Consider the following 25,336-nt stretch of genomic DNA (forward strand, 5'->3'; position numbering starts at 1 on the left):
ACCGCCTGCCTTCTGTTTCTACAACTGCTCTTATCTCTTGGAAGGTTTGTAGATTTGATTTTTTTTGAAAATCCCTTTTCGAAGTTTGGAAAGGTAGTTTTAATCTCAATTAGCATGCAGACAACATGGCTGCCACCCCATTTCCTTTTCTCTTGCTTAATATGTTTAACCATTTTTTCTAAAGAGGAGACTTGAAGGTTCTGAAAGCTTGCACAGTTATTTTTGTGCCTTTGGAGTTGGCCTAAAGAAAGTATTGCCATGAAATGGATTTTGTATTATACTTATGACCAACACAGCTACTCTTTCATTTAAAAAGAAGAGCGACTTGTAATTCCATTTTTATTCCTTTGGTCATATCAAGCATTTTTCCTTTTTTTTCAGTCCTGCATTAATATTTCTCACCTCTGATTTGCAGTTTTATAATAAACACATGTTTTGTTTGTTATTTTAATAAGGTAGACTTTTTAAATTGCACACTGGATTTCCTGAGTTTAGATGTAGTTGAGGAAATAATTTATGTAACTATTTGGAACAGTTACAAAAGTAACTATTGTACACACTGAATTGTATAGGAATTTCACTAGTGCACTTTCACAAAATTTCTTTCTATTAGTAATATAAACAAATTCATCATTCCATCATTTATCCATAGTCCACCATCTGTTCTTCAGTGAAATCCATAAACTACTGGTGCCTGCTAAATCCAGAGGGTAGGAGAACAGATCCAAGGATAGAGTGGGCCTCAATGCTAGAAAGCTGCTCAAGTCCTATTAAGGCTTTTAGAAGGCCTGATTACCATTACAGCTGTGTTTTAAAAAATAAGTAATTATTTACTCTGCTAGTTATTCAGAAATAATTAAAGTTGTTACATTTAGTTATTTAAAACAACAACAGAATGCTACAATCTATTGGCCTGGGGTAACAAAACACACCCAAGTAATGTAATTATATACCCCCTACAATGATAAAAGTAATGAAAATTGTTGCATCACAAAAGGAGTAAAGTTTTATTTTGCTATGTTACAGTTATAATGAAACATACTTATCCTTCAGTTATTGCACACATGGAGAAAGGAACTTAATTACAAACAACTCATTATTTGCCATCAGTAACTGCAAAGTTCTACTCTCTGTCTCTCCCTCTAATCTTCAGGAGTGAATAAGTATGAAAGTCAAGCATTCCATTGTTGCAATACATGGATTTGGAAACAGTGATTCATCTAGGGCCAGAGTTTTAAAGAGTCTTCCCCCCCCCCTCTTTTTAAAAGACTACTCCTTGCATCATATTGGCTGGGGAATCTTGGAAATAGCAGTCCAAAAACTAACTTCCCCAAGATCAGGCTAAAACTAGACCGTAGGGCTGGAATTCTGGGTAATTCTGGGCACAGGATCCTACGTCACCACCCAGAGAACAGCAAGTGAGGGAGGGCAAGAGGCAGGGCAAGCATCAAAGGTGGGAAGGAACGGCTAAATTAACTTGGTTGGCTTTGGGCCGTGCCTTATAGTGGACACTCCAATGTCAAAGGTATTCTAAATTCACTCTGGGTTGTTATCTGCACTTGAAAAGACTATCAAAGGTGCTGAAAGCAATTTTTTGGGATAGGGTTCAGGAAGTATGATTCAGCACCTTGGATAGCTCCTGTACTGCATTCACAGCAGCTCTGAAAACGGAATGCCTGACTCCCATGGATTGACTTGAATGAACAAGGATCCCTTTTGCTGCCCTCTTTTTCCCTTGACAGCAAAGCATCTTGGGTCAGCCATGTTGTGGAATATCAAAGCTGTTCATTCTCACAAAACCCCGTACTGAATTATGTTTCTTAGGGTGTTTATCTGTTGATGTTTACTCTGGAAGCTCTGCTCTTTGTGAACTCATTGTTTGATGGCAGCTGTACAATATCATCGCCAAACCCTCCTGACTAATGACCACTGGTAGCTTTATCCTCCATTAATTTGTCCAATGGCATGTTAAACCCATCTGTGTTCGTGCCTACCTGTATCTTTTGTGGCAGTGAATTCCACAGTTTAAGTGGCACTGTGGGCTAAACCGCAGAAGCCTGTGCTGCAGGGTCAGAAGACCAGCAGTCATAAGAGTGAACCCATATGACAGAGTGAGCTCCCGTTGCTTTGTCCCAGCTCCTCGCCAGCCTAGCAGTTCGAAAGCATGCAAATGTGAGTAGATAAATAGGTACCATCTCGGTGGGAAGGTAAAATGGTGCTCCCTAGTCACACTGGCCACATGGCAATGGAAACTGTCTTCGGACAAGCGCTGGCTCTATGGCTTGAAAACAGGATGAGTACCATCCCCTAGAGTTGGACACGACTGGACTAAAAATGTCAAGGAGAACCTTTACCTTTTACCTTTTAAGGCTTTGTACAGTGGACCCTCGACTTACAGACGGCTCAACTTACAGACTTTTCGAGTTACAGACTTCTCTGGCCGCAAAATTTAGATTCGACTTACAGCCAGAGAATCGACCTACAGACCAGAAAAAAACCAAAATGGAACAAAAATAGAATAAAAACTGCTGGTTATAGGATTAATTGGTTTTCAATGCATTGTAGGTAAATGGAGATTCGACCTACAGACTTTTTGACTTGCAGCCACCGTTCCAATACGGATTAATTCCGTAAGTAGAGGGTCCACTGTAGTTGTGCTGTGAAAGGATCCCCCAATCTGGTTAAGAATTTCATATGGCCCAGGAAATAGAAATAGTTTGTGCAATGAGGAATTAAAGAAGTGTGGGGTGGAGTGGGAAGCAGATTGGATTGGTCTGGGGAACCACACTGAGAGACTTTGGGAGTACATGCAGTCCACCAACCACACCTTTCCCACAGCAGCTCTACATGTGGATATTAAACCCTGTTGCTGCCAACATTTCTCTCATCCTCTTCCTTCTCCCCAAACCTTTGCTATGTAAAGGTTCTGCATTTTAATATGGGCATTGCAGTGCAATGCTTCAGGACAAGACTCTGGCCGACCATCTAGAAGTCACTTTATAGACTTCAAAGCAAAGTAGGAAGATCAAAGAATAATCAAGTGAAATTGACTGCTTGGATGCAGGACAAATTTTCTATGACGCTGGAGAAATTCAATCATTGCAGCACTTATGTGCATGCAATATATGTCCCACCATGTGTACAAGAGAAGATCTAACAAATAGTCAAGATAATGCTTGTGATGGGATCCCTGACCAATCTGCTTGGTAACAGGAAAGCAAGGTGATTGGCTGGGTAGTGCATGTAGCCCGCCTATCCTGGAGCTTGAAGGGAGCTGGAGGGTTGGGACACGATGAGAAGAAGAGTGTAACTGAAGAAACAGGGTTGTTGTTGGGTTGTGGTAACTGAAGAAGCATTGAAGCCTAGATTTGTTCCCAAGTTGATGTTCCTATGAAATAAAAATATAACATTTTCATTCTTTAGTCACCAAGTCTGGTGTGGTTAATTGCTGGTGTCAAGCATGTTACTGGAAAGCTATTTCCAGTGACAAATCTGGGTTGGAACTGATCGCAACACCATTGAAGTATCTCATTTCTGGTCAAAAATTGTTTTAACATTTTAATTTTTTTTAATTCTAAATTGTTCAATGCCCTGATACAAATAAAAGAAGAAAAAAAATGTGGACATTTCGATCAATAGGTCTACAGTGCCCCTTTCTACTGCAGTGCTCACAGCTCATGTCCTCTTCCTGACTGGCATCTGTCATGCAGACCCCATATATGTTAAAGAATTTGTACCTTCTTAAAGGAATACAGATGTTGAGGGTGTCTTCTTACAAGGAAGTGGCACACCTGGGGAAGTACAAGGAGAAGAGCTTAGAAAAGTTAGTCTCTTTTTTTTTTACTTCAACTCCCAGACCACCACCCCTGGCCAGCAAGACTGTGTGTTCTCCAAAAATAAACTCTTCCAACCTTTGGGCCAGATATTGTGGCCAACAGCTCATATGCAGGACAGGGGGAAACCCACCTACTAGAGAGCATAAAGTAAGAATTTGGCTGCATCTGCTTGGCATAACTGACTAAGCCTGCACTAAGGTGGTCTTATTCCTTTTTTGTTACCTTGGATGGATTGTTTTGCAGAATGGGAAGGACATCTGTTGTGTGCGTTGACAAGAGGGAAAATGCAAAGGGGGGTTCCTTTGGCAGCCTCCTCCCCCACCCCAAATGCCTGCACCCACTTTGCACCTCAAACTTCCATGATTCACTTCATGGTGAAAATCCCTGCCTCCCCCCTCTTGCCACAGCCAGTGCAAGCAAAAGGAGGATGCTTCAAGCAGGGAACCTGTCTCATCAATGTCAGCGTTCAATCAAAGCAGATGGGTTGCAGCTGTGAGTACCAGCATGACGACCAGCCTGCTTACAGCCACTTGGGAGGAAGAGAGAAAGAGAGAGGAAATATGTGCATGAGGGACCAGGAGGAGAAATGCTGAAGGGATGTAATGCAATTGAAAAGAAGGAGGTGTGTGTGTAGGAAAATACCATCAGCAACCCTAGGCAGAATCCCTGTGCAAATTCTTGAGCAGCCATGAGCAGGACAGTATCATGGGATAAAAGCACACTGGAGGTTAGGGACATCTGAGATGTAAGGATCTGTACCACTCAGCAACCCTCCCCCTGATGAGATGGGTTTCCAAGGGAGAGAAAAATCCCAGCCCCAGTCTATCCAAGAAGTTCTCTTCCCTGTCTGCATCCTACGGAGTTGTTAGGAATCAAGCCTAGGGGTGCTGTTTCCTGTAGCAGCACACAAAGATCAGCCCTTTTTCCTTCCCATGTTGGTAGCCAACATTTTCCACCTGAGCATGGAACACACACACACACAGACACACACACACACACACAGAGAGAGAGAGAGAGAGAGAGAGAGAGAGAGAGAGAGAGAGAGAGAGAGAGAGAGAGAGATGCTGTCATTGCCCGCTGCTGTTTTTTTTTAAAAAAACTTTTGCTGGTGTCTGTTGGGTATGTCTTGGACGAGTGGGGCTGCTGATAGAAGGTGAATCCTGCATATTTTGTATAGCCCATAGGCTGGTTCATTAGAACAAGTAGGATGTAATCCTAACCCAGTTCACTCTTGTGTGCCTTCTTACTGGAGATGTATTCCCCTCCTGCTGAACTTCCAGCCTCATGCTGTGGCAGTGTGTGTGCAAGAGAGAGAAGGGAGGTGAGAGAAAAAGAAGAAATGGGTAAGAACATCTTCCATCTTGTGGCAAGGTGTATATTTCTGCTTCTCAGCTGAATTGCATAATATGGGATAGGGTGGGGCAGTGTCTGGTCGAATACCCTCCTGGATGCATAAATGCTTGCTTCCCTGCCTGCCTGCCACCTTTCTATGCACCAATATATACGTGAATACTCACATTTGCCCTGTCTTTGTACAACACCCTCTGCTGTGCCTTAGAATCATAGAAAAGTGAAGTTGGAAGGGGACTACAAGGCCATCAAGTCCAACCCCTGCTCAAGGCAGGAATACAATCAAAGCATATCTTCCAAGATTTCCTTGAATGCCTCCAGTGTTGGAGCACTCACCAACTCCTGAGGTAACTGGTTCCACTGTTGTACTGCTGTAACAGTTAGGAAGTTTTTCCTGATATTCAACCGAAATCTGGCTTCCTTTAACTTGAGCCCATTGTTGAATGTCCTGCACTCTGGGATGATCGAGAACAGATCTTGCCCTTCCTCTGTATGACAGCCTTTCAAATATTTGAAAAGTGCTATCATATCTCCTCAGTCTTATTTTCTCCAGGCTAACCATGCCCAGTTCTTTCAGCCTTTCCTTATAAGGCTTGGTTTCCTGTCCCCTGATCATCCTTGTCGCCCTCCTTTGAACTTTTTCCAATTTGTTAGCATCCTTCTTGACGCGTGGTGTCCAGAACTGGACACAAGACTCAAGGTGAGGCCTAACCAGTGTTGAATAGAGGAGGACTAGCACCTTGTGGGATTTGGAAACTATACTTCTATTAATTCAGGCTAAAATAGCATTAGCCTTTTTTGTAGCCACATCACATTGTTGGCTCATATTTAGCTCATGATCTACGACAATTCCAAGATCCTTCTCGCTCGTAGTTTTGCTGAGCCAAGTATATTCCATCTGCTCCATCAACTCCAAATAGGCATCAGCCACCACTGGCTGTGGGCAACTTAGTCCTAATTTTGGGGGAGATATGTTTTTCAAGCACCTCATATATTGTATGTTGGATGGGCATCTTTTACCAGTAATGGAGGATCGCATTGTCACCATCTCACTCACTTGTGGCTATATACCTCTCGCTGTTCTCACCACACTGCTGAAGAAGCACCACCTTCTTTTAAAGTGGAAGTGCTCACTTAAACGGGAGGTGTTTGCTGCATTTGTCACCATGTCACCAAATTCTTTCCTCTTCCCTACCGCTGCCTCCACAGCAAGTGGAGCATAAAAGAGCTGGGGACCAAAGATTGGGAACCACTGCTTCGAAAAGATAAAGGACCAAAACAGCGGATGCTCCATAGCCTCCATTGCTCACTAGTGCACACGGGGTGATGGTATATTTGTGTCATTCACCCGCATGGTCACCACAGAACCTTCCAAGTGCAGCAGGTGGAACAGAAGTCAACAACCACAGCAAAGTCTCAAAGAGTCTCCTCCAGCCTGACAGTTGCAGCTCAACACATCTGGAAAATGCCTGGCTGGGGAAGGCGGATCTAAAGCTTGGGGAGGGAGTGTTTTCCATCTGCATATTCCCAGTGTCTCTATGAGTCATGACTGCTTTTATAGGAGAATCCTATCTGTATGCTGTTATTAATTGTCTCTGCTTGCCTCCTTGAAGGCCAGTTGTCAGGAAGATAAGAAGGATATAAATACTTCAAAAGAAAAATGAACCACTAAATAAATAATGTGAAACATCCCTAAGTCCAAAGCTGAATGGATGTTTGAACCTAGTTCTTCTAGTTCCTACGATTCTAGTCTGTACCTGTTTTCTGTCAGCAAACTATGTTTTAAAGAATACGTGTCACCTGTGGATTGTCATCCTTAGAGAGAGCTGTTTAGGATTGGGAGATATAAGACAATTTCCGCCCAGGTTGGTGCATCCGTTGTGTTAGATTACATTTCCCAACAACCCCCTCCAGTACACCAGTGGCAGCATACTGGGTGGGAGTGATGGTCCAACCCCATGGTTCTTATCCTTGGGTTACTCAGGAGTTTTGGACTGCAACTCCCAGAAGCCTTCACCACCAGCTGTCCTGACTGGGGTTTCTGGGAGTTGCACTTCAAAAGCATCCGAGTAACAAAGGTTAAGAACCACTGGTCCAACCCATCTGGAAATTGCCATGATGAGAAAGCGGGGTACAGAAGGGCACCCCCTGAACAATTCTCAAAGAGCAAAGACCTACACACATTGACCTATTACGCCTCCACTCCCACTTTCTAACTCTTAATACTGACTTACCCTAAGCCAAAGAATCTGGAAGAGGTGGAGGTCTTCCATCCACCCATCCATTGGTCCCTTCATTCCTGTTATTTATAAGCCACTGGACAAGAACAAGCCCCAACAAAGCAACACACAAAGAGGGAGGTTACAAGGTATAACTAGGGAAGATGTGACCTGAAGGCTGCAGGCAGCCCCCTGTGGACATTTTGGCAGCTCTTCTAACACCCTTTCTTTGGGGAAGAAGAAAGACACTCGGTTCCCCGCCCCCCCGCAAACACATTTTAAAAAGTGAAAACAAATTACTCAAAAAGTACCCTTATGTCACATAGGAGAATTTTTGCCATGTCTTGAGGGCCCCTCAGCATTTCTAGAAAATCCAATAAACATTTTAATTAAAAAAAACCCAAACCCACATGTTACAAGGGAGCTTTACAGTTCATTAAAAAAGCTTTTAAAAGTAAACCCCATTTTTGTTCATTCACAAAAACACACAGTAGCAAACCTCACAGTATTTAACTGCGACATGCAAAAAACATTTAACAAAGTCGGCATATTGCCTGTTTGGCCACACACTATTCCTTTGGTAGCGCACCCCCTTGGGCTGCCAGCAAATCTGAACAATTGCATCAGATAATTTATTAGGGGATTCAGGAAAAAAAAAGTACCCTTTCTAAGAGAGAAACATGTAGCTCTTATTAGTCATTCACATTCTTAAGAAAGGGTTGCAAAGAAGAGATTAGTAATCAAAACCTTTTAAAAGGTTTTGTCAATCTACCAGTTGGGATGTTCAGAACCATGACACCACTACCAAGAAGGCACTGCCTGTTCTGCTCACTAGTTTAACTAGTTTTACTAGTTGGCACATGAGCAGATTTGAGTGTATGGGCAGGACAATAGAGATGAACCATTAAGAGCCTTAGAAGTTAACATCTTTAGCGCTTTAAAAGTCAACAACAACATTTCAAATTGGACCAAGAAACTGGCCACCAATGCAACAGATGCAAAAACTGGTGTCATATGGTCAGAATTTTTAGTCTTCCAGTAGCTTCTCAGAGGCTGTGTTTTGCACCAGTGAACGTTTGTGGGTTATCTTCAAATATTAGTGGTCTAATAAAGGTATCTCCTTACAAGGTGTGTGTTTACAAGAACCACACTGCTCTCTCTCTCTCTCACACACACACCATTGTTTGTTGGACGGTGGAAGATATAAGGGACAACTGACCAGGGCATCATCTCCAATCAAACTAAATTTTATCCCAGCTTCTCTGAGAAAGGGTTTGCCACTTTTCTGGGTACTTCTTTCTCAAGAAAAGAAAATAATATGTGTGTTTCAATATAGGGTAATGGAGTCAGGAGTGGGGAATGCTAAATGAATGACAGCCTAAGTGGGTTGAGAGACACATTCCAATGCATATCATGGATGGATTTGGAAATCCACACATCTCTATTCTGCAACTTAATTTAAATAGAGAAGCCTGGCCTGCATAGGCGGTCATGGCTTTTAGAACTCTTTATTTTTTTTTTCTGTGCCTTACACACAGAGCTCTGGTGCGCAGCCTGATGAAGGTCCATATGGGTTGAAAGTTATTGGTTTTGGGTTTTTTTTATTTTGCAGTTTTTAAAATGGTACAGTCTCTCTCTCTGTGTGTGTGTATGTGTGTGTCTGACTCTCACTCACTCACTCACTCACTTTCTCACAAACACGCACCTCACCTTCCCAGTGTGTACAAGGACCACTTCAAAGGCAGCCACACAAGTAGCACATTGCCATACTCTAGTTAACACAACTTCCCCTCTTGACTTAATCCACGAGGCATATCATGATAATATTCCCCCATCCCACCCTCCTGCATTGTTCAAAGGCATAGAACTGAAAATGATGCCACCAGAACAGGTTATATAAATATGACTCAATGTGCTTTGTATTGTGTAATATGTTCCATTTTAATAATCCCAATTTTTAGTATTTTCCCCATTTTTGAAAAAGGGAAGAATGCACGGAAAGAGCAAAGACAAGGAAAAAAGAGAAAAGGTGGGGGTCTGGTGGACACTGGGAAAGGGGTAAAAAACTGAATATTGCCAGCAGATTTTGACTCACATCTCTTGAACAGATGTGTAAAAAAGTTGTTTTCCCACCAACATGTTGTTGCTATATGCTATCAAATCATGTCTAATTTATGGCAACCCTATGAATGAATGATCTCAGTAATCAACAGGCCTGCTCAGCTCCTGTAAAATAAAACCTGTGGCTTCCTTTAGGGAGCCAATCCATCTTGCATTTTGTCTTCCTCTTTCCTGTTCCCTTCAACCTTTCCTAGCAATGCTGTCTTTTCCAGAGCACCTCGCCTTCTCATGATGTGCCCAAAGTAGGAGAGCCTCATTTTAGTTATGTCTGCCTCCAAAGATAGTTCAGGCTGGATTTGCTCTAGGACCCACTTGTTTGTCTTTCAGTCCAGGGAGTCTGCAAAGCATTCCTAGAAAGGGGGAAGGGGAGGAAGAGACACTAAATACACATGGAACCAGACTGGAAGGCCAGCAATATCTGCACTTAAAAGAGAGGTTCCCTTCTTTGGACAGAGGGCGCCCTGGTTTTCTTAACTGACTATCTTCTCATCGACTTGGTCCTTCTATCTGTTGAAAGTTCCTGCAGCAGCAGCAGAAACCATGATGAAGTGGACTTGTCCACGGAAGCTCACATTAAAAAATATGAAAGTTAGTCTTTATGGTGCCACCAAGTTTTTGACTTTTTAAAAAAACTTTTTAAACCTTCTTTTCACCTATAATAACAGGAGCTACATTTCTCTGAAGGAGACAGCCTTTCTCCCCCTCCCATGGCGGCACCTGGTTCTCCAATTCCAGGGGTGGCTGGCTTTGTGAGGGCTGATCAGGTGGGAGCCACCTGGTTCCTAGGCAGGAGTCCGAGGGTGTCTCTGGGGAGGAGGGCTCGGGCTCTCGTTTTTCCCTATCATGAGCTTCCTGAAGGAGCTAGACCTGTGTGTGTATTCGACAGAACAGGGAGATGGAGGACTAGTAGAATTCCTAAGATTAAAGACATTGCTTACTATGGCCAAGGTTTAAGGAAGGAAAGGGGAAAGAGAGTTTGGGAGAGAAAGGGCCCTTTTCTATACATGGAACTGTCTGAGAGGAGAAAGAAAGGGGCGTCACATTAATTTCTCTCTCTCTCTCACTCACTCACTCACTCTCTCTCTCTCACACACACACACACACACACACACACACACAAAGAAAGAGAGAGAGAGAGAGAGAGCTCTTACGATATTTTGCAAGTCTTATTAAACCCGCTTCTTCCCCCCCTCCCCACGCAGTTCGAATATAGGGCAGTGCATTCGTGCCTTAGGCGGAGGACTTATTTTCTAATTTCTCAGAAAGCGAGTCCAGCGTTGCCGGAGGCGACTGCAGGGTGTGTGGGTGTGTGGGTGGGTGGAGGGTGTCCCATGTGCCTTGTTTGACTTCTCGGTCCAAAAGGTGTCCCGAGAAGGGTTCTGGCCCTAAAGCAAAGACAGAGCGGGCGGAGGAATAGAGAACACGAAAAGCGACGGTCTGGAATAAGGAGGACTCCCGGTTCGCCCCAACCTGAGGCTTTCCAGATGTATTGGAGATTGACTCCCACGGCTGTGGCCACTGTTGCATGGAGATAATGCCGTTCACACCATTCTGGTGGGCACCGGAATAGGAAAGCCTTGGTCAACTGCAGAAGGCCAACTCCCACCTACCGATTCTCTTGCTCCCACCAGAGAACACACACATTCACGCACGGCGTCTCTGAATGTTTATGCCTTTCCCCGTCTGCCAGCTTCTCAAGAGTTTATTTCCAACATCCAAAAGTCCTGTGTGGTGAGCCTCAACCTTCCCCACCGTTTTCTCCGCCTCGAAAATGCCGGCTGTACTGTATACCCCAGGAACTGACTTTCTTAAAGGAGGGAGTCTCATTTTTAAGTAATTACAACTACATCCAACTCCTCCATCTGGCTTGCACTTGAAAACAAATCAGCAAGGCAGCTAAGTTCCCTTGCTCAGTGTTCAGCCGGCTTCTTTCTTGAAATAGAATTTTCTCTCGCTTTTGGCTTCGCTGTGGTGCTCAAAGGCAGGCTCTGGACTTAAGGTGTTGGAGGAGGAGGAGGAAGAAGAGGAAGGAGGAGGAGGAAGGAAACCAAGGATGTAGGAAGAAAGGCGACAAGAAGTAAATAAAGGCAAGAAGAAAAACGAGACAAGAATAAAGGGGAAAAGAAAAATGAAAGTCAAGAACTGAGAGAAAAAAGATATGCAGGAAAGTAAGGAAAAAAGGGACGAGTGAGTAAAGGAGGGTAGGGAAAAGGGGAGGAGGAGAGAAGGAGAAGGGGGCAGGAAAAACGGAAAGTGAAAAAAAAAGAATCAGGGAAGTAAAACTGAAAAAGGAAGGAAGGGAGGATAGGCCAAGAAGAGTGAGAAAGGCTTAATCGCTTTTGTTCCTTTCCGCTTCAATGGCCGAGGGTGGACTTTGCCCGTCTAACTGGCTCATCCGAGGCCGCTGGCTCCAAGCGGCTCTCTTCCCCGGCCAGGAAGTTTAACTGGCAGCATCCTCCGGGCCCGTCCCTCCGCCTCGTCTTTTCGTGTGTCTCCCCCCCCCCCGCTACCGCTCCACCCCCCGCCCGATCGCTTCCACCCCTCGGTCCGCTGCTGGTCCCCCTTTGCCGGCTGCCTTGTTTTCGAGGCGAGGAAAGCAACAGCCAGGAGGGGCTGGGGCCGGGTTCGCTCGCGCGCGGGCGCGCGTGTGTATGGAAGCCTTCCTCCAAATTAAACTGGTAATAACAGGGCCACCGCGTAATTGATTCTGGCTTCTACCACCGGGCTTGTCCTCTAACCTTCGCGCCGGCGCTTGCCAGAGCTGGTCGCTCCTCCAGCTCGCGGGAAAGCCCGGATCGGCCTCCTGAACGAGACCGCTTTGTGTGTGTGTGCGTGTGCGTGAAGGGAATCGGTTCGGTGTGGATGAGGGAAAGGGAGAGGGAGGGACACCCAACCCCTCCAGCACGCGCGCGCGCACACACACACACACACACACACACACACAGGCGCGCGCGCACGTGCTCTCACAGACACACAAACAAGGGGTTTAGGGGACGTGTCGTTTTGGAGATCAACCCGTGTGAACGCGAATTGCCAACGCAAATAGGGAACGCGTTACATTCCTATAAGGGTCCATCCACGTGCATTTACACCTCCACACCCATCCCCGTAACATAAATCCCAAACATCCTCCCCTCCACCTCCGGATATTGACAAGGGATGGGCGTGGGCATGCACAGTTCCAGAATCTTTTTTTTTTTAATTTTTTTTTTCATGTATCAAGAGCGCTGTCTGATATAGGGAACAGATGTCCTGGAATTTCAGATGCGCGCTCTCGCCCCTCCTCCCTGCCAGCCTCCCCCCTTCCCTGATCTGCCCCTCCTCCCCACAGCTGGCACCGGGCACCGAATGGCACCAAGATCCCCCCTGGAGCGAAGCTTCATATTCGTGGCTTTAAAAGAAAGAGAGAGAAAGGGGGAAAGGAACCGGGGCGAAGGACAGATCCTAGGGTTCCCCCTGCCATCTCTTTGTCATATTTATTTATTTATTTATTTATTTATTTATTTATTTATTTATTTATTTATTTATTTATTTATTTATTTGGCAAGAGGGAGAAGAAGGCTAGAGAGACCTTTTCAGGTTGCGTAAGTTGTTGCATGGTAGAAAAGAGGGTGAGTTTGCTAGCGAAGAGACGTAACTTTGCAGTGAGTAAGAATTCTCATATCTGCCTCTACTACACAGACCGACAAGGATGTACTTGTAAAACGGGGACACACACACACACACACACACACACACACACACACACACACACACACACACACACACACACACACACACACACACACACACATACACCCCCTAGCTGAGTGAGAGAATGTCAGGACGGAGTCTTTCCTGCCAGCTTTTCGCTCCATTTTCCCCAGCTGTCTGCTTTCTATTTGTAATTTCCAACCTGAGAAGCGCCGGGGTTTAAGTTCACTGGGAAGCCACCGCTGCACTTCTCTGTAGGAGGGCCGCCCGAGATGAGCCACCACTTAGGTGGGGTTAGGGGGGGGGACTGGAGAGTTGAAATCGTGGCGCTCTGCACATGCCTGCGGGCACTCGGTAAGGAAATTCCAGCGCTGAGGGTCCACATCGGAGCCTCTCTGAAAGTTCCTGAACCACGTGGAGCTCCCTTTTAAGAAGCCCTACTGGGGCCCAGTCCCCCGGGAAGGCACGGTCTCTTGCTCAGGCCTCATCCGGCTCCTTACAAAGCGGGCCGGCACAGCAAACCTTCCCGGTGGATTGTGGCCAGTCTGTCCCCGTGGATTCTCTGCCCTTCCGGCTCCGATTCTGCCTGTTCAGATGCTTTATTGTCTCTACCCAGAAGTAAGCCCCGGCCGAGTTCAAAGAGGAGTCGCGGGGGGGGGGAAGTGGCTGTGATCCCAAAGCTCCTTACTCGAGAGTAAGCCTCACTGGGTTCCGTGGGACTTGCTTCCGAGTAACGACGAGCAGGTTGTTGGAAGCCGATATCCTTTCGCATTTCAAGGCGACTTGCCGGGTTGTTTGCTTTCGTTCCGTATTTGGGAAGGGCCCTTCAGGCGCCTGCCTTTCTCTTCCTGGCACCGTCTGCTGGGGCCTCTTCTCTCTTCCCAGCTCGCCGGGTTTACGCGGCGAGTCAGCTGGCCCCCGTGGCGAGCCAGGGCCCTCGCCTGCTCGTCCCCCACCCAGGCAAGAGAGAGAGAGAGAGAGGACGGAGCGCGGCCGTGAGCAAAAGGACGGGAGGAAAAGCGAGGCGCCGATCTGCGGAAAAGTCCCCGGGTTGTGTCCCGGTGCGTGCGTGTGTGTGCGGGAACACAAAACCTGCCAAGCGCCTCGGCATTCCGAAGTACGGAGCATTTGTCACACGGTTTTCTGCCAGCCTTCCTTGGCAGGGCCTGCGACTCCCCGCAATTCACAGGCACAGATGTCACTCCTTTTAACTCTTTCGATGGGAATCTTGTCAGATCTCTCTCTTTCTCTCTCTCTGTGTGTGTGTGTGCGCGCGCGTGTGTGAAAATCATGTCCAACCCTGTCTAGGATCGGAGAGACCTTCGCCTATTCCCGAAGAGCCAGGTGAAATTTATATCCCTGTTCCTCAAATGTTCCTCTCTCCCTCTTTCAAAAGTCATTAAAGGGGTGTAAGACCCCTTCCATGGTATAATTTGCACACCTTGTGATTACCCACAATCTGCGTGGGGGTGTGGGGGTGCATTACACCCCCACACGACCGTGCACATTTCTTTTTTTAGTAGCTAAATGTCAAAATGTAAGGAAAGTATAAGTTAATTCACCGGGAAGAGCATTAGCTTCCTCTGTTCTTTGTTGGTTAATGTCAAGCAGTATATTCTGATGTACCATTAAAGAGACTGAATGATCGCTTATTTAACGATCACCTATTTAATTTATTATTGCATATTGGCAACGAATGTGCTGGGTGTGTGTGTCCTCTTGTATTTGTATGTTTCGAGCAGCTCAACTCTTCGGCTTATATGCTGTGTGTTAACAATCCTCTGTTGCGTGCTCTAAAATCAGAACTGAGTTCTAGCCACCCTAACAGAGGGCGTTCAAGGTAAATGAGATATGTAAGGAGCGATTTTGCCAGTTGCACACTCCCAGCGAGCTTCTATAGCCGAATGGGGATTCGAACCCGCGCCTCCTGGGTTCAAATCCACCGCTCTGTCCACTACACTGGGTATCCCTGTGTGTAAGAAATGCAGTTAGAAAAAAACTTTTAAAATACAGTATCATCATTTATTTTACCCAATGAGTTTATTTCTCTCGCGCGCAATAACCTTTTGAAGTAGGTTGGGTTGAGGGATCATGACTGACTTAAGGTCAGCCAGTGAGCATAGTGGACAGAAAGAGGGGAGTCCCAGACCCCTGGCTTCTCAGCGCCTTGTGCATCGCCATACCTTCACGACAGGGACCTGTCCAATTCAGAAGGCCTTCTTGTCAATTTCAACCAGTCCTTTCCGCCTTCAGGGTTGACCTTTTCTATCCTGGGAGAGAGAGGGAGCCTGGGTGGATGGACCATGGGAAAAACAAAAGGGTAAGTCTACAGGTAAATGGTGTAAAAGACGAGCAAAATAGAGTAGAGAGGAGCAGGATGAATAAATAAATACCTGGATTAAAGAAAAAAGAAAGAAAGAATGCTCTCTGAGCAGGCGGTGGGGTAACTGTGAGCGAATTGGGGAGCAGGCAGTGGATGGAAGGATGGAATTGAAAAATTGAATTAACAGATGGATCATCTTGATGTTACGGAGAACAAAAATGAACAGGTAGAACGGATTGTCGGGAGAATCAATTTGTTCTGTCTATATCGCCTTCCGTATGTCAAACACGGACATGTACTCGTGTGTGAGTGTGTGTGTGTGAGAGAGATCCAGACACACACTGGATCTGGTCCGTGTCACCAGCATATTGACACATGTACACATGTGCAGGGGGAGGAATCACGAAGCTGTAAAGAGAGGTTATTTTTATAATATATATTTCATTCCAACCAGCCCTGGAATAAATGAATGCAAGCTAGCGATCAGCCTTTTTGTTTTAAATCCTCCTGTTTTCTTTTTTCCCCTTTCTCTCCACTCCCTTTCTCTCTCTCTCTCTCTCTCCCTCCCCCCCTTCTCTTTTTAAAATGATATCTGCAATTCTGGCAGAAATCTGTCTTTAATTTAGCTGTCCATATAAAAATCTACACTGTATAATAATGAACAGATGCCACGAAATTTAAACTGAAGCAAGGTCTCCTCCTTCCTTCCCCAGCCTCTCTCCCCCCACCCTTCTGCTTAGCCTGGCATCGGCTTGGCCACTGGGCAAAGCGAGAGGCATGGGGCCGTTTGGCAGCGAGGCTTTATGTTTTTAGCCTCGCTCGCTCTCCTCTTCCCCGAGTCTGGAAAGGAAACAACAATAAATACAATGGAAAGGAGCAAGAGAGGGAAATGGCCCTCGTTTGGCGGGGAGGGAGGGGGGGGAGCGGGCCGTCGAGTGGGAGGCAGGCGGCCTCTCCCCTCCCAAGAAACTTTTTCCAAGGCGAACTCTTTGGCAGGCGCTGCTTTTATTTGCAGGAAAGAAAAACAAAAAAGCGGGGCGCGCGCGGGGGGGGGGGAGATCCGCCAATTCTAACTCTATATCTGGAGGTCTGGTCAGGACTGGGGTTGCGGCTGCGGTCCGGTGCAGAGGGAGGCGCCGGCTTGGCACCAAGAGCGGCTGGATTCGTAAAACGCACTCCGACCCCACCAGAAAGGAACGAGTTTCCTCGATTTGCAATGTGGCCTCGAAAAGAGGAGTGGAGGGGGGAAGGTGGGGGGGTCGCCTCTTTGTCCCTCTGCTTTTCTCCACCTTCCTCGGCAGACCTGGAGGAAATCGCCGTGTCTGGGGCTTCTTTCTCCATTAAACCCATCTACTTTTCTTGCTAAGAAATCTGGGTTATTTATGCACTCTATATTTCCAAACCAATACTGTACACCGCTCTCTAGGTACCACTGGGCTCCCTCCGCGCACCCCTTAATGGAATAACAGTAGTTCCGTATAGCGTTAAGTACAGCACCGAGGAGTGGCGAGTCCCGGCCCGCAGCCACCTCTTTTGGCATCTGGCTATTATTATTGATCTACATCGAATTCATTCCCACGTTATTTGCCTGCCTTCCTCTTCCTCCTCCGGCACTTCGGAGGAAAGGTCCTCTTCCTGGCGAACTCCGCTCGCCTCGAGGCGTCCCTGACAAGCGGTGGGGCTGGGGTGGGCGGCAGAGGACCAAAGGGCCGGCGAGGTCCAGCTGGACGCAGGTAGCTGACCCCCCCCCCGGCCTTCCCCTGGAGTTCACAAGCAGCGCAATCCCGTGCGGAATTGCCTCTGCCTTGGTTTCCCCTTTAGTTAATTCAGGAATTTTTGTCTGGATTTCTCCCTGAAGAGTTCCAGGCGTCTGGAGCCCTGCCTGCCTTCCGAAATTGGAAGCCGAGTTCACAGTGATTTTTCAGAAGGGTTAGAGGTATAGAAACTCTAACAACGGCTTCTGAAATCAGATCCATCTCCACTTTGAACTTGCATTTTTATTTATTTATTTATTTATTTATTTATTTATTTATTTATTTATTTATTTATTTATTTATTTATTTGGTGTGTGCCGTATTTTTTTTCCCCCTCTGGTCCCTGCCGTATCTTTGCACGTGCTTGCGTGTGTTTCCTGGCTCTGCAGCACGTGTGAGCGCGCGCCCGCGCGCGCGTGTGTCCCTTCGCCTTCCTTTAATACTGGGGGCCTTCCCCTTTAAAACTGCTCTGAAGTGAACAGATGTCCGACACTCCGTTGTAGCAAGCGAACCACTTCCCTTCAGTGGCCCTTGGCTGGCAGTTGGCACAGGCAACAGCCTGGCATCTAACTCCCCATAGAGAGACTCTCTTTTACTACTGCGGAAATCAGGAAGCTGGCAGTGCCAACCACAAATATGCCAGCTAAGCTCGCTTTATATATGGATCCAGCCTCTCTCTCGCTCCCTCTCACACGCAATCTGTGCGTGTGTGTGTGAACGTGTAAATGCCAAGAGAAAATCCGGAACTATATGTTTTGCTCCGATTTAAAGAGGGGGAAAAATCTATGTTTTATAATTTAATGACAATGAAAAAGCCCTTAAAATGCAGCCTCATAATACCGATCGATTCGTCCCCTCCCACCTCTCCTCGCAAAACTTTGTCAGCTGAATTGACCTGTCTCGCTTCGTTCCGGCCAACTACTGCCTCACCCCCTCCCCGCCCCGTGTTCAAAGCGCACCTTCCTCTACTAAGCATTTATTTCCAGGGCGTTAAAATACATATTTTCTTCAAATGAACTTTTTTTTTTTAAAAAAAGAACCCTCTTATATTTAAAAAGAAGCCCCATAGAAATATAGTTGATATTTATTAAATGTAGTTTGGTCCTGACCGCTTTTTTAAGTCCGATCTTGCTGCAGAGCCTTGCAGGCTCCAAGCGACCCCCTCTTTGTAAATTTCAGGGCTCGTGTTAAGAGGACTGTCGTGTTTCTCCGGGCTCCTGAGCAAGCCGAATGGCTTCTTTGGGGAGCTCAAAAGTGCCTGGATAAGGCGCACCTACTTGGAGCAGAAAGGGTGCGGTTGTGATAAAGGGCCAGGGGCTGCTAACGCGAACGAGGAGTGGAAGGAGGTAGCCGGGAAAACAGACGTAGCAGCCTGCTAATAATACCTAGAATCAAAAAAAAGAGGGGAGTGGCGGGAGGTACAGGCTTCTGGGAAGGAGAGATACTTTCTGTAAATTCAGAAGTTAAAAAAATATATAAAAGTTATATATATAAGTGATGGCTTGGTGACCCATCCACGCAGCAGCGCTGCGACTTGAGAGAGACGTTTGATTTCACGCCAACAACCAGAGACGAAAATGGACCAGAAGTGACTGGCTGGCAAAAGGATCAGACGCTGGAGATCCGTCTACAGAATTACACAAATAGGCGCCGGCCTGCCCAAGGCAGAATTGTTACGAAGCAGCACTGCCTCAGAGAGAGAGAGAGAGAGAGAGAGAGAGAGAGAGAGAGAAGTTCACATTTCAGTAGTGATAAAGGGTTTTCTTCCCATGTTGCACATTCACTCTTGACGCTCTTACTCCTCTACATGGGGAAATGTCTTCTGAGCAGCTATATACAGTATATGGTTGCGCTGAATATCTATTCTCATCAATTGGTGCTCAACAAACTTTAATGCAGAATAATTTCTCTATATTTTCCTTCCTTCCTTCCTTCCTTCCTTCCTTCCTTCCTTCCTTCCTTCCTTCCTTCCTTCCTTCCTTCCTTCCTTTCTTCCTTCCTTCCTTCCTTCCTTCCTTCCTTCCTTCCTTCCTTCCTTCCTTCCTCAGGAAGAGGTTTCTCAACCGGCTTGTCGGACGTTGGAGAAGCTGGCAAGCTCTTCTGAATGACCTGAACCCGACCTAGGAATCTATCCTTTGTTTTCCTTCGTGGTGGGTGGATGGCTTGTTGCACATCAAGGACGGGCAAAACGTGGCTCTGGGAGATCGTGCGGCCCCCACAAGGTGTTTTTTGTGGGGATCTCAGTCCTCCCTCATTCCCTTTTTTTTTCTTTTCTTTTTTGACCCCCCCCCCCCAAAAAGGTGAATTGCCTCTCCTGGCAGCCTCTAGAAGAGCCAATTTACTTTATAAATAGTCAGTACAACCCCACCGGGTTTAACACCCGAAAACAGCCATTTTTAAAATAACGGGAAATGAACCTTTTGGCGTTTTTCCCTTCCCACGGCCATTGTCGCTGTGCACTTATACCCCGCTTTCCCTCTTCTGTCAAGGAACTCAAGGCAGCGCACATAAGATTCCAGGCGGTCCTCTCAGGTCTGCTTCCCTTCAGTTCCCTGTACAAACCTCACTCCCTTTCTGCCTGTCCCTGACCCTACAGGAACTCGGGACAGAAAGCATGCCCCCCCAGATGTTTTGGACTACAATTCCCATAAGGAAGGCTAAATATTTAGTCCTCTTCCTTCCAGTAATGTATGATGATATAATTTCCCCCTACACAGTTTGATATGATGTCAAATGGGGGGAAGGATACCTTATGGCACGAGGCAAGGGCATGACCGGTTCACACCTACATGCCCCCCAACATCAGGGAAATATATGCAAGTCTGAAGCCGCCGCCACCAATGAACACCCACACTAGCCCGTGTCTACTCCAAGGCAATGTTTTTCGCTTCATTCAGACAGACGTACACAAACGTTGAGTAATTTGCGGGTGTATTTTCTTTAACAACTACTCCATTTTCTTTGCCGCATCAAAAGGAGGGTTTGGCCTGAGCGTGTGGACCATGACAGATCTAAAGACACGGGCAGAACGCGGGGTCTCGCTTCAGACACCATGCTTTTCAGTGGGGACTCGTCATATAGTGATGTGCACAGAAGGGCACTTATGAATCACCTCCGGGTGATGCGAGTCGAGGTGAGGTATGCGCATATATGAAATATCCTGGAGATCCGCGGGTATATAGTTGAACATAAGATATCTGTAATCTCTACAGGTAGAGATCCCTGTCCTACTTCCATCATGAACCCTGTTCTTCATTGTTTCTACTTAAAATGTAAATCATACCTGCTAAATCCATTAAATGCAATAGACAGCTTTTATGTCTGAAGGCAGCTTATCTTGGAGAAATGTGAAGGCCTCTGTACATGGTATGCCCAACCATGAGCCTCTCTGGCTAAACCACTTGAAAGCTGAGCAGTTCTACACATATTTACTGAAGTAAGTCCGAATAAGTTCAGCTGGAATTGTTCCCAAGTGTATAGAATATAGGATTTCAGCCTTAATAGAATGCCAAGTAAATGCGGTCACCGCAGAGACTGCCTCCCCATATCTTAACAGCACATGAAAAACAGCATGTACACACAGCGACTGAAGTAGCTTTCAGACGTGCTGATGGCACGCAAACCTCTGTGGGCAGTTTGGGACGGTTTGTGTGGGGGTCTGGTGGTGTGTGTGAACAGTCTCTCGTTTTCCAGAAGGCTTTCCTCGGCAAAATGAACTGGGGCAGATTCTTTATACCGCCATCGCTACCAGTGTCTACCTGTGGAGGGATAATGGACACGTGTGAAGCAGCCCACAACCTAGAGCGCTTGCCTTCTGGCATTCAGAAAGCAGCTGTTGATGGCCGCTTTTACTGGACTTGGGTTTTATTTCTCGGTGTGGCCAACATTCCGCTGTTTCTCGGCAGATGTGATTAGATTACATTATGAGCCCGTGGGGTCTTTTTAAAGCCATAATTTTAACAACAGCTCAGGTCTCTCACAATCTCTTTTTTTTTAAAAAGCGTTATCCTTTCCCTATTCTCCAGGAGCAAAAGTATGGGAATTCGGAGATTTCTGGGGTGAATCCCCACCTTCCTCCCTGAAGCCTGAAGGGAAATGGGAACTGAACAGCCAACCCGACTGCTCTCTTCTTGGCCCTGTTAATTAAGAAATCCAGACGTATCGCCTCTTCTCCCCTTTCCGCATAAAAACCTTGGAAATTCTAACCCAGTGATCACACGTATGGATGTGCCACTACGTTTGGTAAAGGTCTTGGAGAGATGAGTACTGTCGTGGAAGGAGAGGTTGTTCCAGGGTGAAGGGGGCTGGCGGGTACCAAATTCTTCCCGAGTTTTACACTGGTTGAGCAGAACTTCGCGAACCAGGATGCAATTATTGACAAATGCGCCAAGGTCTTCATGGTAGCTGAAAGGAGTGGAAGTGCGCGCGTGTGCGTGTGCCTGATTCCTTTGAACAGATGTGTTTGGCTCCAGAAAACTAGAGGGGCAAGCCCATGAATATACTTTATATATGCCTTATGGGGGATGTCGGCAACAAAGGGGAAATAAGATGGGGAGGGGGAGAGCACCACTTACGCAGGAGAGCCCGCTGATTTCTTGGTTCCTTCGTTGTGGTGAGCCAAACCGAACTGAATCCGGTTCTAGCTACCACAACAAATTATTTTAATTATATTGAGAATCTAATATTATTTGTGTTATCAAAGGAGGCTGAAGCTGTTGTGTTGTGTGCAGCAGGGAAAAATAGGTCCACCTCTTAGACAAACGGAAGTGGGGTTTGAACCAGTTGAACGGAAGAACGAGAAACTGAACAGATTCATAATGCAAATGAGCACAACCACAAACTGTGGGACCGACCTGGAGTTGTGTGGGCTTGCGCTGGCAGATAGAATTGGTTCGGTGGGCCTTCGGCCCAGGTATTCTGTCCTGTCTAACTACTAGACAGCCAAAGGACGTTGGGACGATGAAAACAGGTAGCGACTGTTGGCGGGTAGGGCGCACCTGTTCAGGTGAAGGAGGCGTGCATGGGTCTGAGCAAGAGACAAGCCCGACGTCCTTGCCAGGCTTTGTGTCCAAGGCTAAAGGAAGATTGCTGAAGCGGTGAGGGTGAATACATCTGCTGGAAGAGTGAAAAAAGTCATCGCCAGGATGCGATGGCGGGTGCTTGTGCTGGAAAGTTGCAAGACTGGAATTGGGGGACCTTGTGGAGATCAGTGTATCTCAAGGTGTGAATGTGTTCGGGCGTGGGGTCGGAATTTCAGACACTTTCCCTAGTAGTAAACTGCTGTGTTGAACCGGGGAAAGAAAAGAACTGACAGAAATGGGGCGGGGGTGGGGGGTAGGTAGCTAGGAAGGAAGGAAGGAAGGAAGGAAGGAAGGAAGGAAGGAAGGAAGGAAGGAAGGAAGGAAGGAAGGAAGGAAGGAAGGAAAGACGGACGTGGGATTTCCACTTTGCATTAAAGTGTTTGTGTGACAAGGAGAGGGAGATTCAATGGCAGGTACCCACAATGTAATCTTCTGCATAGGACAGTAGTACACCATTTGAAAGTTACAGTCCTTCCAACCTGAGATTTTTAAAGATCAGGTGGATACACAAACACCATCAACAGGCGCTGGAAAGAAAACGAGTTGTGGGGAAGAGCCCTGAAGAAGCCGAAGAGGTCGACACATCTGAGCACACGTGTCTGGTGTCGACACATCTGAGCACACGTGTTTGGTCCCGGCTGTCGGCAAAGGAGGCACAAAGCTGGACCTCAATGAAGTTTCCATTCTAAAGCCTTCTCCTCGGGGCACAGCCTCTCCTGATAATAGCCAATGGAAAAACTCATGAACTTTGGGGCTATCATCAGAGAGTGAAAATTCCAAAATCCGTAACAGTGTAAAACCTTGATTAGACCAACTTAAAAAAAAAAAATCACAACACGCCGTAGTGCTTCTCACCCACGGTCAGTGAGAGAGGGCGGGCGGGCAGGGGATTCTCCATAAATGTTGAGCACCAGTGTCCCTGCTGCCTCTAGATCTTCACATTTAAAACCGCTAGCTATTTTAAAAGCACACATACGATCTACAGCCTTCAATTGCTGTTCTCTCCCTGAAGCGAGGGGAAAGCTGGAGAGGTTTGGGTGGCGTGAACTTAACTCCTGGAAGGACAAAGATTTCGTGAGAACATTAGGGAGTTTGTGATTAATCTAAGGCGACGTCAGATTACTGAACCCGCCCCCTGAACGCCCATGAGATTGGCAGTTCTACCCTGAAGTAAACTTGAGTGCGCACGCACACACCCCAGAAACAAACAATAACTTCTTTAAGTCAGGACCTTAGTTGTCCAGGTTACGTATTTTGACTCTGACATCATCCGGCCTTGCCTGTGCAGCCTTCCGCTTTTGCTTGTAGGGAAGTAGACCGGCGTCCCTCTTCTGTATTCTGCAACCCGCTTGGAAGGGTCGTTGATGGATGCTAAACAGCTCTGAGGATTCTCGAGCAGAAGGATGACTGAAGACCAGTGGCTTAACTGGAGCTTCTGGTTCAGCACCACAAGTCTTGGGGACAGCTCCCAAACGTCTCCTTTTGGTTTGGCTGCCTCCCTCACTAGATGTCCCACAGTTAAAGAAGGGAATTTATTGGAACAAGCTACTTCACAAACACACACAAACCTATTCATCTATTACTCTGCTGCTAAATATCGCCTCAGTATGTCATCTGAGGGACTTTAGTTTCAATATTCGCTTGCCTACGGGATCTGGACCAGCATGTATGCGTGTGTGTGCCCGAGAGAGAGAGAGAGAGAGAGAGAGAGAGAGAGAGAGAAGTAGGATGGGCTTTGTGAGTGAAAATGCTAGGAAAAATGCCATCTGTTCAAGACAAGAGAACTGCATTAGTCTTTATAAAATGAGAAGTAGACCCCCCTTTAAATACTAAGAGTCTGTGCAAAAGAGAAAGTCAGTGAGAGAGTGAATATGTGTAAGAGCAATCTAATATATTTTTAAGTAGGCCTTCCAAAGACTTATTGTCAAGCTAAGGATGCTTTGAAGTCATTTTAATCTGTTCCGGGTTTCACCCCTCCCCCCCCTTTTGAAATGTGTCTGGCCAAAATGAAAGAATGGGGTCTCGCCTCTATATGTTTAGCACGCCTTGTTTGAAGTAAACTAGAAAAACCTGAGGGAGTCAACATCTAATATTTATTAATTGTCGTCTTAGGACGCGCCTTCATTACAAGTTTGAATAAGATCACAGCTGACTCGCAGCTCTCTGCCCGTCAAAAAGTGTTCGGAAAGCATTTCACAGAAGATCTGTAAATCAATGCTTAAAATATACCATTGAATGCCAGGGCTTCACACACCCTCCCTTTTCGGCCTCTAACCAAGGCATGCATTTAAAACACAATTCGGAAGTTTGCCGGCCAACCTTCTCTCCTCTTCCTAGTTCTAAAAAATGCAAATACCAAGGTATGGAGAGGGGAGGGAGCAGTTCTACACCTTCCATTCATAAAACCTGTTTGACTTTCTAACAGTATTATTTCTTCTGTATTCTAAGAAAAAGGGAGATTTAAGAAACGAGCAGAGTGGGAAAAGTTGCTCCTCTAACCAAATACCTTCCTCTAAAATATAAAAGTTTGGCAGGTCAACCAAACAGGGAGGGTGTCCAATAAGCAAACAGCTAAATAAATAAAATTGAGAAAATAGCTCTCCTTATTTGAAACAAGACTTGGAGAAATCTTTTTTTCTTTAGCATATCATTTGACATAAATATTTATTCATCTTAAGGAAACAGAACAGAAACACACGAAAAAGCACTTCTGGTGTCCAATAGACATTTCATATTGGCTACAACTTTTATTTTACTTTTCTTATTTCTTTCCTTTCCTTTTCTTTCCCCCCTAAAGTATTATTAGTTCTTTTTCGTTTGAAAAACATTGACCAGGAATGTATGCCCCTTTCCTTTGAATTTTACAAATGCTGGTATGTCTAAGGTGATGCAGGCCATATTAGAAGAAGGCAGTGGTGGGGAATTGGAGACAATGTTTTAAAATCTTCCCCTGGCTGAA

The 25,336-nt window shown here is 46.2% G+C and overlaps 1 long non-coding RNA gene across 1 annotated transcript; it reads left to right on the top strand.

The window, feature by feature from the left end:
• The first annotated feature begins 19,592 nt into the window (after positions 1-19,592).
• LOC140708074 (uncharacterized) lies at positions 19,593-21,559 on the top strand. Its single transcript, XR_012088210.2, has 2 exons — positions 19,593-20,429; positions 21,322-21,559. It is a non-coding gene; the product is annotated as an uncharacterized LOC140708074 (long non-coding RNA).
• Positions 21,560-25,336: the final 3,777 nt, after the last annotated feature.

This window comes from Pogona vitticeps, chromosome 6 (genome assembly GCF_051106095.1).
Source record: "Pogona vitticeps strain Pit_001003342236 chromosome 6, PviZW2.1, whole genome shotgun sequence".
Classification (NCBI taxonomy): Eukaryota; Metazoa; Chordata; class Lepidosauria; order Squamata; family Agamidae; genus Pogona; species Pogona vitticeps.